Raw genomic sequence first — 17,424 nt, 5'->3', positions numbered from 1 at the left:
AGTCCCCAAGTCCAGAACAGACTATGGGAGTCGTACTGTACTACATAGAGTCATGACTACATGGAACTCTATTCCACATAACTGATTAACAGATAAAGAAACTGTGGAGAGAGAACCTTCCAGAAGGACAACCATCACTGCAGCACTCTACCAATCTGGCCTTTATGGTAGAGTGGCCAGACGCAAGCCACTCCTCTGTAAACAGCACAGGACAGCCCGCTTGGAGTTTGCCAAAAGGCACCTAAAGGACTCTCAGACCATGACAAACAAGATTCTCTGGTCTGATGAAACCAAGATTAAACTCTTTGGCCTGAATGCCAGGCGTCACGTCTGGAGGAAACCTGGCACCATCACTACGGTGAAGCATGGTGGGGGCAGCATCACGCTGTGGAGATGTTTTTCAGTGGCAGGGACTGGGAGACTAGTCAGGATCGAGGGAAAGATGAACGGAGCAAAGTACAGAGAGATCCTTGATGAAAACCTGCTCCAGAGCGCTCAGGACCTCAGAAAGGGGCGAAGATTCACCTTCCAACAGGACAACGACCCTAAGCACACAGCCAAGACAACGCAGGAGTAGCTTCGCGACAAGTCTCTGAATGTCTTTGAGTGGCCCAGCCAGAGCTTGAGTGGCCCTGACAGAGCTTGAGAGAATCTGCGGTGAAGAATGGGAGAAATTCCCCAAATACACATGTGCCAAGCTTGTAGCGTCATACCCAATAAGACTCAAGGCTGTAATAGCTGCCAAATTTGCTTCAACAAAATACTGAGTAAAGGGTCTGAAAACGTATGTAAATGTGATATTTCCGTTTTTTTTGTTTTTAAACATTTGCAGAAATTTTAAAATGAAGAGTTTATGCTTATTATGGGGTATTGTGCGTAAATTGATGGGGGGGGGCTATTTAATCCATTTTAGAATAAGGATGTAACATAACAAAATCTCCAAAAAGTCAAGTCACATCCATACACAAACACACACACACACACACACACACACACACACACACACACACACACACACCCCTCTTCACCCCTTCTCTGTGCTGTGGGACAATGTGACAGGCAGCAGCCCAGAGGGATTCCTAGGTAGGCTTTCAAATACAAAATGTGCTGTCATAGTGGATGTCTCCTTCCTTTAAAGTATTCGACTTCATCCATCTTCGTGTTCTTGAATAGGAGTGTGAAAAATATTATATATTCAGTATTCACAGCCTTCACAAAGATCTGCTTTGGGGAGGATTGACTTCTAAAAAGATGTAGGAAATAAAATGTTACAGAGAGTAGGTTATAAATAATGTCATTATTTCAGATATAATATTAAATGAAAAATTTTGCCTCCAATATCTAGCAGTCTTCTCTTTTCCACCACAAAGCCCAGGCCAAGGTGATTCCCTCTCTCCCCTTATACCCCATATACTGTACCCCTTCTACATTTCTCCTTCCTCTCCCATTGACTGAATGTAGATCACTCTTGCCTGACTGTTGTGCAGTCCATCTATCTGTTAATACTCTGTTGTTCCAGAGACTTAGCAGAGCAGTCAGACAGAAGAGTTATATAGCTATCTACATGTTTACCACTTCCAGAGGAATGTCTTGGTACAGTAGACTCTGTGAGGGGCTATTGGCAGTAGACCAGAGAGTTTTATTCTCTGGAAATGGGGAAGAGACAGCATAAAAACACTGAACCATTGCACAAGAGCAAAACCATAAGTAAAAACTAGGCGCAGTGGTAATAAGGCATGAAGTGCTTTGGAATAACAGCATTCATCATCCTCCATTGAGAATAAGTGCATCCAGGTAGTGTACTTAGTTGTAGGCCTGGCCCACAGCCAGTCTGACTAGATGTTGGCAGGGAAATCAAAATGTGTTCTTAGAAGAACACAGAGATCTGTAAGTCTGATTAATTTACCTCATTGGGTCAGATTTGGTTACCTTTTCCCACCATTATTTTAGTTACAGAAAAAGAGTGATTCTCTACTGAAATATGGGTTTCACTGTCATGTCTGATAATTGAAGGAAGATAGAACAACAATAATCTTCAATATTTGAACTCCTGACATGTGCAGTATGATTGTTGTGTCTGTAAATTAATTAAGGATTGGTGTAACGGCTGTCCAAAGGAGCAGACCAAGGTGCAGCGTGGTAAATGTTCATCTTGAATTTCTTTTAAATCAGAACACTTAAACAAAATAATAAACAATGATAAACGACAATCACGTCTTGCAGGCTATACCGACCAGTACAAAAATAAGATCCCACAACTCAAGGAGGGAAAAAGGGCTGCCTAAGTATGGTTTCCAATCAGAGACAATGATAGGCAGCTGCCTCTGATTGGAAACCATACCTGGCCAAAACATAGAAATATAAACCATAGAATGCCCACCCCACCCCCTGACCTAACAAAATAGAGAAATAAACCGTCTCTATCAGGTCAGGGCGTGACAATTGGACATTTCTTTTCAATTTTCGCCTAAAATGACATACCCCAAATCTAACTGAAGCAAGGAAATGCATATTCTTGATACCATTTGAAAGGAAACACTTTGAAGTTTGTGAAAATGTGAAATCAATGTAGGAGAATTTAACACATTAGATCCAGTAAAAGATTAAAAAATATATAAATGTTTTCTATATTTTTTTGGTTCCATGATCTTTGAAATACAAGAGAAAGACATCAGGGGTTCAAACTGTAGAACCCAGTTCCTACATTTCAATATGAAAATGTATTTTATCAAACAAAACTATGCTACATTTTATCTCTGAGATAATTTTATCCCTCATGATGACAAATCAGAGCAATGTACTTACTGAATGTAAGTGCATTATTTACCTTCAGAGGTGAATGTATCAAACCAGTTGCTGCGATAAAACGTTTTTGTTGTTGTGCACTCTCCTCAAACAATAGTATGCTATTTTCTCACTGTAATAGCTACTGCTTTCTGCCCATATAAGACATGTCTATGTCCTGGAAAGTTTGCTGTTACTTACAATGTCATTCTAGTCACATTAGCGCACATTAGCAACAACCATCCAGGTATAGGGACACCGATCCCGTAGATCCTTAAGAGGTTTTAATGAACTCACAACCCCATTGATATGGCTTGAATATTTATTCAACTAAAGACTTACCGGCAGCAACTATAACATAACATATGACACGACAAAGAACTTGGGGGCTTGAAGGTGACTAAAGGGCCATGTTGTTTTCCATTTCCCATAACTTGAGCGATAAGGAGAATTAGCCTAGTGTAAATAGAGTAATTCCCAACGGACACTATTTTCATCTATGAGGTCTTGACTAGTTCAGGACCAGTCATTGCAGTCCAGTACTGAGACATCTGGCACCCAGCTGTGGTTTTGAGCTGAGCTCTATGTTTCTGTTGAAGTGTGGGACCGTGACACATCATAACAAGCAGAGAAATGTTGAAAGGTTCCTACTACTGTTTAACATGTGCATTTCCAGTGAGGGGGGAAGAGGACAGGGGGAAGAAAACAGGGGAAAGAGGACAGATGGGGACAGGGGGTATCCCAAAGCAGTGAAAGTACAACTGAATGTGGAAAGCATAAGAAGGCAACAGACAATCCATTGGGGCAATTCCAAGGTAACGGAATTATGCTTTGTGATCTTTTTTGTTTTTACTCTAAAATTGCAATAGAGTACAGTCGAGTACAGTACAGTTGTCACGCCTACTCCTGCTCCCTCCCTCCGGCGCTAGATGTCGCCGGTCTACTAACCACCGGTCCTAGAACACTGATTACTCTCCCTTCATATAGCCCTCACAAACCTCAGTCATCAGGCAGTATTGGTTCTATTTTCATGACCAGATACTTCTCTTGTTTTGTAATGCTCTATGTTCATTATTATTAAACTCACCATCTGCACCTGCTTCCTGACTCCATGCGTTGTCTTTACAGAATACTAGCTCAGAAATTACAGAAGCAGCAGATGACTACAACCTCTTCTAGACGGTTGAGGAACAGGGTCATCTACTCCACCAACACCATGACTAGCTGGCTCAACTGGGTACGACCATGAAAGAGGTCCTCTTTGTTCTCCACCGCCTCGACACCACCAGCAAGGTGTTTCATACCTCTGACGGAGGGCCTCCTACCAAAGGTCGTCACAGTGAGCCAGTCCCCCAGCCTACTCAGTCATCCACCCAGGTCAGCGATGCCCGACTTTCCCTTCTGGAGAAGTATGACGGTACTCCATTGAAATGCTGTGGCTTCCTACTCCAGTGCTCCCTCTAATTAGCCTATCAGACGGGAGCCCCCACCACGAGAGGTCCAAGATTGCCACCGTCATTTCCCTGCTGACTGGATGGGCGTTGGAGTGGGCTAAGGCTGTCTGGGAGAGAGGAGAGGATGAGTTGGGTTCCTATGAGAGGTTCATGGCTCTGTTCAGGGTGGTCTTTGACCTTTGTTCAGAGGGCCAGCGAATGGAATGAGCCGGTGCTCTGCACTCTATTCCACAGTAGACTGCAAGGAGGTCCAGACGGAGTTGGCATATTGAGATGTCAACCTATTGTTGGATGCTCTCATCTCGATGGCCATCCGTCTGGATAACATTCTTCAGGAGCGCCAGTGGCCACCTAGCCACTCGCCTCCCTCCTTTGGCTATCCTGAGGCAGAGCCTGAACCATGGAGGTGGGGGCCACACACCTCTCCGGGGTGCAGACAGCTGAGATCCGACACAATTATTCACATCACAGCACCACTCACCCTCAGCGTGGGGCCCAAGGACCAGGAAAGCCTTTCCTTCTTAATTATCACCGCACCCGTACACAAAGTCATCCTCAGCCTCCCGTGGCTCCAACTTCATAACCCCACTATCACCTGGTCAAAGATGAGAATCACCGCCTGGGGACGGAAGACCTGCTTCCTGCACCCTGTGGTTCCACGTCGGTGGAGGGTCCTGTGAGTGTCCTCCAACCCATCAAGCGGTCCTCCCGTATCGTTGGCCCCGTGTTATGAGACGTAGATGTGGACATCCGCCAGGCTCTGGAGAGGGAACCCGCTCCTGCCACCTGCCCTCCAGAGCGCATCTACCCACCCACGGAGGTGAGAGATCGGCTGTTGATCTGGGCACACATTTCCCTCTCCATTGGACATCCAGGTATCACCCGCACCCTCCAATCACTCTCCGATAAATACTGGTGGCCCACCTTGGTGCATGATGTCGCCCACTATGTCAACTCATGTTCGGTATGTACTCAATCCAAATCTCCCCGGCACGCTCCAGCAGTTAAACTTCTTCCCCTTTTCGTGCCTCAGCGGCCTTGGTCACATCTGTCCATAGACTTTGTAATGGATCTCCCCCTTTCTGATGGTTTTACCACTATTCTGGTTGTTGACAGATTCTCAAAATATGTCCGCTTTATCCCTCTTTCTGTTCTAACTTCCGCTCTCCAGGTTGCTGAGGCACTATTCCAGCAGGAAACACTGTCACCACCAATAAATCTACGATAATCAATAATTTCAATAACCATTATTCCATGGCTGGCCATGCTTTCCACCTGGCTACCCTGGCCAACAGTTCTGCACTCCCCGCAGAAACTCCCCCCCCCCCCTTCTCCTACACCCAAAACCAGACAGCAGATGTTCTGAAAGATCTGCAAAATCTTGATCCCTACAAATCAGCTGGGCTAGACAATCTGGACCCTCTCTTTCTAAAATTATCCTCCGAAATTGTTGCAACCCCTATTACTAGCCTGTACAACCTCTCTTTCATATCATCTGAGATCCCCAAAGATTGGAAAGCTGCCGCGGTCATCCCCCTCTTCAAAGGGGAGACACTCTAGACCCAAACTGTTATAGACCTATTTCCATCCTGCCCTGCCATTCTAAAATCTTCGAAAGCCAAATTAACAAACAGATCACCGACCATTTCGAATCCCACCGTACCTTCTCCACTATGCAATCTGGTTTCCGAACTGGTCATGGGTGCACCTCAGTCACGCTCAAGGTCCTAAACAATATCATAACCGCCATTGATAAAAGATAGTACAGTGCAGCCATCTTCATCGACCTGGCCAAGGCTTTCGACTCTGTCAATCACCGCATTCTTATCGGCAGACTCAATAGCCCCGGTTTCTCAAATGACTGCCTCGCCTGGTTCACCAACTACTTCTCAAACAGAGTTCAGTGTGTCAAATTGGAGGGCCTGTTGTCCGGACCTCTGGCAGTCTCTATGAGGTACCACAGGGTTCAATTCTCGGGCTGACTCTCTTCTCTGTATATATCAATGATGTCACTCTTGCTGCTGGTGATTCTCTGATCCAACTCTTCTACCCAGACGACACCATTCTCTATACATCTGGCCCTTCTTTGGACACTGTGTTAACAAACCTCCACACGAGCTTCAATGCCATACAACACTCCACTCCTAACCCTAACCCATCTGTAAATGGCACACCCAACTACCTCATCCCCATATTGTTTTATTTTTTTATTTTGCTATTTTGCACCCCAGTATCTCTACTTGCACATCATCTTCTGCACATCTATAACTCCAGTGTTAATGCTAAATTGTCTTTAATGTGCCTCTATGTCCTATTTATTGTCTTACCTCCCTAATCTTACTACATTTGCACACACTAAACATAAACCTTTTCTATTGTGTTATTGACTGTACGTTTGTTTATCCCATGTGTAACTCTTTGTAGTTGTGTTGCTTTGCTTTATCTTGGCCAGGTCACAGTTGTAAATGAGAACTTGTTCTCAACTGACCTACCTGGTTAAATAAAGGTGAAATAAAATGAAAATAAAATCAGTAGCATACAGTACAATATATTGTAATCTACTCTACAATACTCTACTTCTCTTTGTTGTATTGTACTATATACTGTGCTATCCAAACTTGTGAAACATACGTTTGTGATAGATCCGGTCCAAATGTTCAACGTCTGTGGATGTCCGGTGTCGATTGGTTCTCAGTGGGTGAGAATGCTGGTTACAGTAAATGGAAAAAGAGGAGGCTCATGGGTAGGTGTCAGTAAGAGCTGGGCGAGGTGACATTTATTGGAGAGGCAGAGAGAGAGGGAGGGGTTGTCCAGACTGTTCTAACACTCTAGGTTTGACCACCAGGCAACAAAAAGACAAAGAAAACAGTTATGAGCTGAACATAAGTATGCCAGTGGAAGAGCGGACTGTAGCAGGTGACCCACAGTTGTGTGTATTCATGGATGACAAGGGAAGCCAGGCATCCCAAAATATTTGACCAATATCTTTTATTTTATAATAATTGCTCTTTCGTCTGTGTTTTCATAATTTTCCGTCAATTCACAAGTGGCTAAATCTCACTGTAGAAATCATCCGAGTGAGGGAAAGAGCACCCCTATGTCTCAGAATGTGTAGCTCATGTATCTGATGCTGTCTGGAACAAAAGAGTATGACATTTTGCCGCAGTAGCGTTTGATGCATGCAATCAAGCATTTGGCCTCCCGTGCAAAACAATTCTAAAGGCACTCGTACATCTGAGCTATCTCTGCCGCAGTTGCATGGCAACAATTGAATAAGATGAGAAAAAAGAAGAAACTGCACACTGCTCTTGCTAATATCACTGCTCTTTATTAAGCTTTATGTATCGGCCTCAAGGCCTTCGTCAGAGCTTTTGTGAGTGTTTATAATTTGCACCCTTATGTACAGTAGACATTGCTCCACCCACATCCGTTCAATGCATTGAATGAGGTTGGAGTCGAGGGAACATAAGCATGTGTTACTTAATATAACAATGTGCATTTCATAAGTAGTCTAATAAAATGTGTACATAAAATGTATTAAACACGTCTGCAAAACCACAATGAGGACATCGACCTACCAAGTAAGCTTTCATAAGTCATTGGATACAGTGCAATACAACTTTGATAAAAAATTTACAAAATAATTGAGCTGAGCTCAACTGTGTGTTGTCCTGGCGCATGAAAATGCTCCCCCAAGGGAGGCCAGTTTGGATTTGGCTTCACACCAATTAAATCTCATCCTGAGCAAAACTTCATAATTGTCAGAAAAACTTGTCTGTTTCTGGTCCTGCAGTAGCTACCTTGCTAAATCGTCCCTTTCCTAAGCCATAGATGCAGATTTTCTTTTACTTATTTCTCTTTACAGGCTTATGATTATGACGGCGATTCTGATCTAACCATACATTTATATATTGTGCCACTGGCCTGAGACAATTGAAGTTCAATATGTAGCTTAGATGTAGCCTAGTAGGCTCACGTTAACTAGCTAGCTAACTTAACTGGTCATTGTTGCCCATGCGAGTAAGTTAGGCTTGCAAGCATTTTAGCTAGGCAGCCTATGAAAACAAAAAGTAAAAGTGTATAGAACCATAGACCGTTATGCCAACATGAAAGAGAGGAGGAAGGCATTGACATTAAACTAGTCCCACTTTTTTTTTTTTTTACTTTTGCACTTGCGCACACACACACATACACAGACACTCACAGACCGACAGAAATCAGTACCATGGACAGCCACATTAGCAACATTAATTGGACTAAATTGTTTTAGGTATCTTTACGTTTGTTTTCAGTGTATTAAACTAAGCATATTTGTTGTTAAAATGGTTAAAGTTGAAATGGTGCTGGAATATCAGAGGCAGTGCTCCTGGTGTCTTTTTGCTGACTTGGGGTAACTGTGGTTCTAAATCAGTAGATGTTCAGTAAACTGCAAAAAACATTAACTTGCTTGACCATGCTGCAGGTCATATAACTGTTTGTTACATGCAACATTTGCTTTGTGGACTTCACCGGACAGATGTTGCTCTCCGGTTTTGTGATGAAACAAACGTATGTGTAGTTGAATTTATTCCTCCACTGTGGGGCTGTGGACTTTTTGTTGTCACGGCCTTATTGTATATCACGATGGCAAATGAACGAATGGGCTATATAGCAAACAATGCAAATATCAAAACATAGTTTGTAATATGGCTTTTTTACTGGCTTGGCTTGGTTTCCACAGTGATTTTACTACTGGTGACCCAACTGTGGTTTGTGACTATTATGATTTCCCATTGTAGTAATTCAGTTGCAGTAATTTTGTTTCAGAGTTTTTGGTTATCATGAGTTTTAATCACTTAATATTTAATAAACAACATTTATATCAGTAAAATCACTATAATTAATTGGTAGGTCTACCATATGTGTTACTTCTGTGAACTATTATTATCCTTCCTCATGAGGGAGAGAAATGAGAAAATAACTTTAAAATATGTGGGTTTTTGGTAACGGAATTACAATGCACATGGCAATATTTCTTACATTTACAGAAGGTAAACAATTTCTCCAAAATTAAATATGTGTTGATATTAGTTGCCAGGGGTCTTTAAGTCAATAATATTGTATTTTGATGTATTTCTGATACCTTTTAAGACTTTTCCTGGTAGATGTTTTTTAAGACCCTGTCACGCCCTGACCATAGAGAGCCTTTTATTCTCTATGTTGGTTAGGTCAGGGTGTGACTAGGGTGGGTTATCTAGGTTGTTTTATGTCTATGTTGGCCTGGTATGGTTCCCAATCAGAGGCAGCTGTTTATCGTTGTCTCTGATTGGGGATCATATTTAGGCAGCCATTTCCCCACTGGTTTTTGTGGGATCTTGTTTTGAGTTAGTGCATGTAGCACCTCTGTCATCATGGTTCGTTGTTTGTCTCCTTTTGTTACATTTACATTTTTACATTTTAGTCATTTAGCAGACGCTCTTATCCAGAGCGACTTACAAATTGGTGCATTCACCTATAATATCCAGTGGAACAACCACTTTACAATAGTGCATCTAAATCTTTTGTTGTTGGTAAGTTTCAGTAATAAATTATGTGGAACTCCGAACACACTGCACCTTGGTCCGTCTCTCCACACAACCGTGACAGACCCCTTTTCCATCTGTTTGACCAGAAATCAAAGCCATTATTGAAGCCTCATTTGTAAGATAGAGAATAGTTGAAAGATGTATCTAAAACTATTAGCTTTCATTTGACATCCAATATGATATGCTCCTATGAACTTCACATGTTGATTTTGTTTTTGTGTTTTGCACTCTAAAAGAAAATTGTAGAATCATCCACACAACTGGACGGTTTTAATGTTTTGGGAACATATCTTATGTGAAGTCCCCACAATGTTCTCACCAGACATTTCCCACAACCTAATGAAACATTCTGGGAACCTTTTAAAGAACAGATTAAATGTGTTCTAGAAACGTTCTTGCAACATCAGGTGAATGTTTTATACAAACATTGTATAATCATCAGCACGTCTGGACAGTTTTTGTGTTATGAGAACATTTTCCGTAACCTAACGAATGTTTTGGGAACTTTCACAGAACCAATTTTGGTTTACTGGGAAAACATTACTGTACATTGTGTTATTACATTACCTAGAAGCCTAATGATAACATTTTTGGGAATGTTCTGTGGTGGTTGTTACAGATGTTGTGTACAACATTTTAGTGAATGTTAGGAGAACATTCCAAGGATGTTTCATTCAAAACATTTTTTGAAGAAAAATTATATTTAGGACATTATCATCCTAATGTTTGATAAAGCCCTAACTAGAACTTAATGGGAATCTTAGCTAATGTTATGGGAACGTTCCCAGTTTGCTGGGTACACTCTTAGAATTTTCTTTTAAAGGGTTCTTTGGCTGTCCCCATAGGAGAACCCTTTCAAGAACCCTTTTTGGTTCTAGGTAATGTAGAACCCTTTTGGTTCCAGATAGAAGCTTTAAGGGTTCCATGTAGGAAAGAGTTCTGCCTGGAACCAAAAAGGGTTATACCGGGAACCAAAAAAGTTGCTCTTATGGGGACAGCCGAAGAACCTTTTTGGAACCCTTTTTTTCTAAGAGTGAATCAATCCCAGGATGTAGCTACAGTACATGGAGGATTGAAAAGAGTAGAAGCTTTCCAAGGAGGTCTACTGTACGTATTACTGTACTCGACGAAGGTGGCACTGTGTAGATGCAAAGTCTCACACCAAAGATATAAAGTAACAGTGATGTTGAAGCTTCTATCAGATAGTCTATCATTCCACCTGGCACCTCCTCCTCCCTGGACTGGTGTCAGCGGTGTGGTTGGCTGGTCTCACTGTGAAACTGCTTAGAGACACACACCGTCATCACCACTGCTATGGTTCTGAGTGTGGTCCTCCAAGGCAAACTGGCGGGCGCACACAAACAAAAGCTATTCCTAAAATGACTGGAAGTATTTTCCCCCAATTTGCCCTGGATGGCAGGGTAAGCTTCACCATAGCAATCTTTCTTTGCATGCTTTAAACAAGTGCCAAGAGAAGCATAGCCTTGGCATCTCAAAAGCTCCAGACCTTTGCTCAACCTATGGATGACCACGAAACCTCTAGTATAGTGAGTCATCCTCCAGGGTATGACACATACTGGGAAAAACAGGGTCTGGGGAGACAGAGTTAAGGTGAGGTCCACCAACTTCCCCACCCCCCTCTCGGCAGGTAGTCTAGCAGTTAGAGCATTGGGGCTGGTTCGAATACCCGAGTTGACAAGGTGGAAAACTCTGTGGATGCGCACTTGAGCAAGACACAACTTTTTGTATTCTTTGCTCAAAGGTACATTAAGTGTATGTCAACATGAGTCAACAGAGACAGGTTTATCCAAAGGTCATCTGTCTATCTGCCATGGCCTCATGTCAGAGCCCTGAGCAATAGTCTACCACAGCTCCCGAACAAGAGGGGGAGAAGAAGTGGACAAAATGTCAGAAGGACATTTTGCGCTGACATCTGGCAGATCGTACCCCTGCTTCAGACATCAAACACCTCTGGATACTGGTGGGTGATTACTGTAATACGATATGGTATTGCCATCCTGCCTAGCAGCCTGACAGAGCAGTGTGTGTGTGTGTGTGTGTGTGTGTGTGTGTGTGGTGTGTGTGTGTGTGTGTGGGTGTGTGTGTGTGTGTGTGTGTGTGCGTGCGTGCGTGCGTGCGTGCGTGCGTTTACCCTAAGCCTGTGCAGTCCGACATAAAGTAAACAATTATTGTGAGAAAGAAGATTTGCTGAGGACAATAAGGACATTCTGAACTGTTTCTTAGTTAACTTGTTAATTTCGCCTCATGAAATAGCCTTTTGTAGTTTGGTGTCTGGTGGACTAGGAGTGGATTAAATCCCAAGGAATGGCACTGAGAGATATTCTGCAGCTGTTCACTGAGGAAAAATAAGTCTGCCTCAGGAGAAGAGCTTAGAAACAACTCTGACACAGCTCCTATTTGACCAGGCACCACTGTAATATATCATGGTTGTGGAGGTAAAAGTGCAATTTGGCATTTAACTTGGGCTTGATAGTGTAAAGTGAGAATATGTTAGTGGATGTAATATTCATTGAATCTGTATACTTTTAGTTCAACCCAAGAGCAGCGATTTGTCTTTAGATGTCTTCTAATGCAATCTCTTGTTGGAGTACATACACAAATCCTTAAACTAACTAGCTCCTCTTCATGTGCTGAAACTCTAGTTCAATTCCAAGAAAATTACTTTCAAATGTTAATAGCTCACCAAATTGGTCACTGTCACTAAATGATCAATACTGGCAGGGGCATTGAAATCAATTAAATCAATTCAGTATAAGCAAATTCATAAAAAACGTAATTTCTGCTAAATCTTTGGTTCTCAGAAGCAAGTGCAGGTTCCATTATATTTTTTATAAAATACATCACAAGTTGGAGTGAAAGCTATAGTACAACTTCTGAATAGGGTTCATATTTCTAGGTGGAATAGAAGTAGCCTACGAGATAATGCTGTCATGATTATGCCACAGTAAGACAACAAACATAGTTTGGTTTACATATCTGGGTAAAAACTGTTAAATGTACCCATGAATTGATTTACATCCACTAACATATTCTCACAGAGCAATAAATTATATTGATGTTACTCACATTCACGATCCGATGAATCAATCAATGCGACTCCTTTGCGCGCTCTTCATGACCATTCCATATCCATTCTGGTAATAAAACATTTACTAAGTTTTATCTCAATGAGGTAAGGTAGACAAGTTTACACAGGAACATTATAATGAATTCACAACTGCGTTGTTTTGGATAGCTCTCAACCATTATAGTCTACCACTGGATTGATCGCAAACGTTCAGAGACTATCCATCTCGTCTCTCGCGCTGCAACCGAGTCAGGGAGACTGAAGAGAGGGAGGGACCAAGGGAAGAAATAAAGTATACTGGACAGCCACAATAATCAGAGCAATACAATGAACATCCCCACTGGGCACAGACATCAGTTCAACATTTACATTTGGTTAAATTGTCAACTAACATGAATTCAAGGTGAAATAAAAAAAGATGGTTACAAGTTGAGTGGAAAAACCCTGAAATGCCCTTACATTAGTTACTTTTTGTTAACCCAATCAGTTTTCCACAATGATTCAACATCATCACATAGATAGATTTTTTGGGGTTGAAATGATGTGGAAACAATGTTGATTTAACCAGTTTTTGCCTAGTGAGTTCTTACTGTAGGTCCCTACACTAGTGTCTACATTGCTAGCGCCCTATCATCCCTTGAAAAGGTGCACACTGTTTAAATCTAGTCATGAGACAAAGTTAGGTTTATTAATTGGTAAGTGATACAAAATGGAGGTTGGCAAAAATATTTTGGAACACTTTCAAAAAAACAAACAAAAACCCTGAAAGAGTCCAAAATAAAAAGGATTAGGCCTAAACAGCTATTCCTGCCATATGCCAATATACTGTATCCTAGCATACTTGGTTGGCACAGGTGCAGGGTCTACCAGGCTCTGACCAGCCTCCCCAAGAGCAATTCCAAAACTGGCAAAAGTTACCAAACATATTTAAACCGCGTTCATAACCAAGTGTGAAGGTGGTAATTAACAGTTGTGAAGTCGTAAATACGAGTTAGTGCTTGAACTAGGAAATATCATCAAACATCACGGGCATTAGAAGGCTCTTTTTTGACCACACACATAAAAAGCAAACATTTTTACCATTCAAGCAGGCATTCTTATCCAAGTGCATACGTTTTTCCATACTGGTCCCCAATGGGAATCAAATCAATTACAATAAACAACAACTACTGAATATGCTGCCATGCTTGCTGTCTTTTTTGTTGACAAATTACATCAGAGAGGTGGAATTGGGAAACTCAGAGCACGAGGATGAATGACGAGTTTCTCACTAGTAATTACCAGTTGGAGGGGTGTTCAAGTGGATTCTTTCCTTGTCGTGTGCTGGTATATGAGATGTCATGAACGCAGCGTTATAGGATCTTCCCTCTTTGCCACAACTTGGATTATACCATGGCCCACTATCTAAGTGGAGAACGTCTAATTACCTTCAGTGAAAAGGCATAATCAGGCAAAATAGCGTACCTCGACAGTACAACGCTCTTATAATCACATATCTAAAGCCATGGAAAATAACATTGCAGATAATGTTCGAAATTACACAATTTGATTAATAAAACATCTATAAAGACCTGCTTCACTATACTAATAGCGTTGCCGTTTTGAAAATGACGTACTTGGGTGTTTTTGGAGCCTTTGTTGGTGTTTTTCTGTGCCCCTAGAACTGCTGAACGAGCATGAGGAAGTATATCACTGATGGGGAAAGTTTCTCAAAAACATGTGAGATTGCAAAGAAAGTATCTGGGCACTTAAATAGCATGCCATTTACAATATAGATTTGGTTGAAATAAAGTGAACGTCTCCTTTAAGACAGAAACAATAGGAGGTTGGTCGGGGAGGATGGGTGGGTGTAATGTTCCTGCCTCCTAAAATCTAAATTCAGAGCTTGGCTACCCCCTGCCCGAATCATGGTGACAGGCAGGAACACCCGCAACCAAAACAAACTGACTATATTCAAGTCTAGAACTGAAAAGTACATGAGGTCACCAGTCCCATATTTCTGCTCATTGATTAATGAGTCGCTTTAAGACTTCAGGACATTATTGATGCAATTTTTTACTCTTATTTTTGTATTGTGTTGCTCTTATCCTTTAATATGTTGTATGCTCATGGGTTTCAGTTTATATTGACTGCTATATGAGTGTAGTAAAAAAAACATACCACAACTGTCTAGCATTCCAAAGATTGGGAAAGGAGATACCTAGTCAGTTGCTGAATGCATTAAACCGAAATGTGTCTTCTGCATTTAACTCTCTCAATATCTCTCAATATCTCTCAATATCTCTCTCTCTCTCTCTCTCTCTCTCTCTCTCTCTCTCTCGCTCTCTCTCGCGCGCGCGCGCGCGCGCGCGCGCGCGCGCGCGCGCGCGCGCAGCGCGCGCGCGCGCGCGCGCGCGCGCGCGCTCTCTCTCGCGCTCGCGCGCTCTCTCTCTCTCTCTCTCTCTCTCTCAGAGTAGAGAGAGAGAGAGAGAGAGAGAGAGAGAGAGAGAGAGAGAGAGAGAGAGAGAGAGAGAGAGAGAGAGATAGAGAGAGAGAGAGAGAGAGAGAGAGAGAGAGAGAGAGAGAGAGAGAGAGAGAGAGAGAGATCCTCACTGAACTTCTGGAGAGAGTTTGCTGCACTGCAAGTAAAGGGGCTGAATAATTTTGCACGCCCAATTTTTCAGTTTTTTATTTGTTAAAAAAGTTTGAAATATCCAATAAATTTCGTTCCACTTCATGATTGTGTCCCACTTGTTGTTGATTCTTCACAAAAAATTACAGTTTTATATCTTTATGTTTGAAGCCTGAAATGTGGCAAAAGGTCGAAAAGTTCAAGGGGGCCGAATACTTTCGCAAGGCACTGTATATATAAACTCCCAGTAATTTATTGTGTAAACCACCAATGTTTCGACATCACTGTGCCTTCTTCACGGTGATGTCATGAATGCTTGAAACAGGTTAAGTAGACAAACAGTGAAATTAGTGCAACCAATGACAATAGTGAGGGGTGTGTCATAGTTATTAGGTTGATTAGATTAGAATGATGCAACAAGCAACCTGGTCTCAGATAAAGACTATTTCCTCCAAGGACGTTCCTCCAAGGTCCTGTGTGACTCAGTTGGTAGAGCATGGCACTGCCACGCCTGGGATGTAGGTTCATTTCCAAAGGTGGACCAATATGAAAATGTATTAACTCAGGATAAGAGTGTCTACTAAATGACTTAAATGTATGATATGTTACTTTATCCAATTTGTATTGTACCACCGTCTAAGACTTATGATACTATACGTGCTCTAATTCTTATGATATTGTATGACCGTAATGTATCATTACTAAATGAAGGGGAACATATAATGAAATCTCTTCAGATGTCAATGTAGTCTTGCACAGATGATGGAGGACATACTTATGAATCTGTATCAAGCAAATAACATATTTTAGAGGACTCAGTGAAGCTGGTGTCCGTTTGGATAGAGTCATGTTCCCGTAATGGTCATCTGTTAGGATCTCTACTGCCTGAAAAATTACAAACAACCTTCAACCGTCATATGAAGTGTACGTCACATCACATTGCAGCTATTTGAAACTGATTTTCAGGGAACAAAAGAGAGAATTCACTACCCACACATTTCCTCTACTGCTTAGAATGTCTACATGATTACAGAAGACATGGGGATATCTACTGAATTATGAACTGTATCATACATATGTGATTAGGACCTTTTTAATGATATGATTAGCATTTTATTCCATCATTAGATGTCAAAAGACTCTAGTGTGCAAAGAAGCAATGAGCAAAATATCAGCAACTGTAAAGCACAACTAGCTGAAAAGAACTCAATGTAAAGAATGCATTGGCTTGTAATGAAGACAGGTTCCATTTTTTAACAGGCAGGGTTTACTGAGCAGGGGTCTAATTGAGATTGGGTTCTGAAATGTACATAGAGAGCATGTTAAGGTCCCTTGCATAAAATGCTAAATTTACCACTCACATTCTTGGACATGACAAATCTACGAGACTAAATCAGGTGAATAGAGACATTAGAGGAGGAAGTGGCAATGACCTTTGACCATAAGAGGACCATCATCATCATCATCTGTGTTTTGAATTCCATTAGAACTCTAACTGATTCTTTAATAATGTTTGTATTGTTTTTTTTTGGAGAGAAAGAACTAGTAAAATGGCTAATAAGATTGAAAATAGCCACCGACTCCCCTGGTTTTTAATGGAATCAGAGACCACTTCACATAGTTTTTCCAGAATGACATATATGGTAGTGTAAAAAGGTATTTGCCCCCTTTCTGATTTTCTCTATTTTTGCATATTTTTGATAGAATGTTATCAGATCTTCAACCACAATCTAATATTAGATAAAGGGAACATAAGTTTACAAATAAAAAACAAATATATGCTTATTTTATTCTTTAATGAACACATTTTTGCAACACCCAATTCCCCTGTATGAAAAAGTCATTGCCCCCTTACACTCAATAACTGGTTGTGCCACCTTTAACTGCAATGACCGCAACCAACCCCTTCCTGTAGTTGTTCAT

General features: G+C 41.5%; 1 protein-coding gene across 2 annotated transcripts in view; it reads right to left on the bottom strand.

Annotated features, from left to right (window-relative positions):
- Nucleotides 1-13,131, bottom strand: part of LOC106607484 (carbohydrate sulfotransferase 15) — a 50,260-nt gene extending 37,129 nt beyond the window's left edge. For both annotated transcript variants that reach the window (XM_014204482.3, XM_014204488.3), the window contains exon 1: nt 12,890-13,131. The gene's annotated coding sequence lies outside the window, so the exon portion shown is untranslated. The remainder of the gene's footprint in view (nt 1-12,889) is intronic.
- Nucleotides 13,132-17,424: the final 4,293 nt, after the last annotated feature.

Source organism: Salmo salar, chromosome 01 (assembly GCF_965601325.2).
Source record: "Salmo salar chromosome 01, fSalSal1, whole genome shotgun sequence".
Lineage (NCBI taxonomy): Eukaryota > Metazoa > Chordata > Actinopteri > Salmoniformes > Salmonidae > Salmo > Salmo salar.
This window is presented reverse-complemented; position numbering and strand designations above follow the sequence as displayed.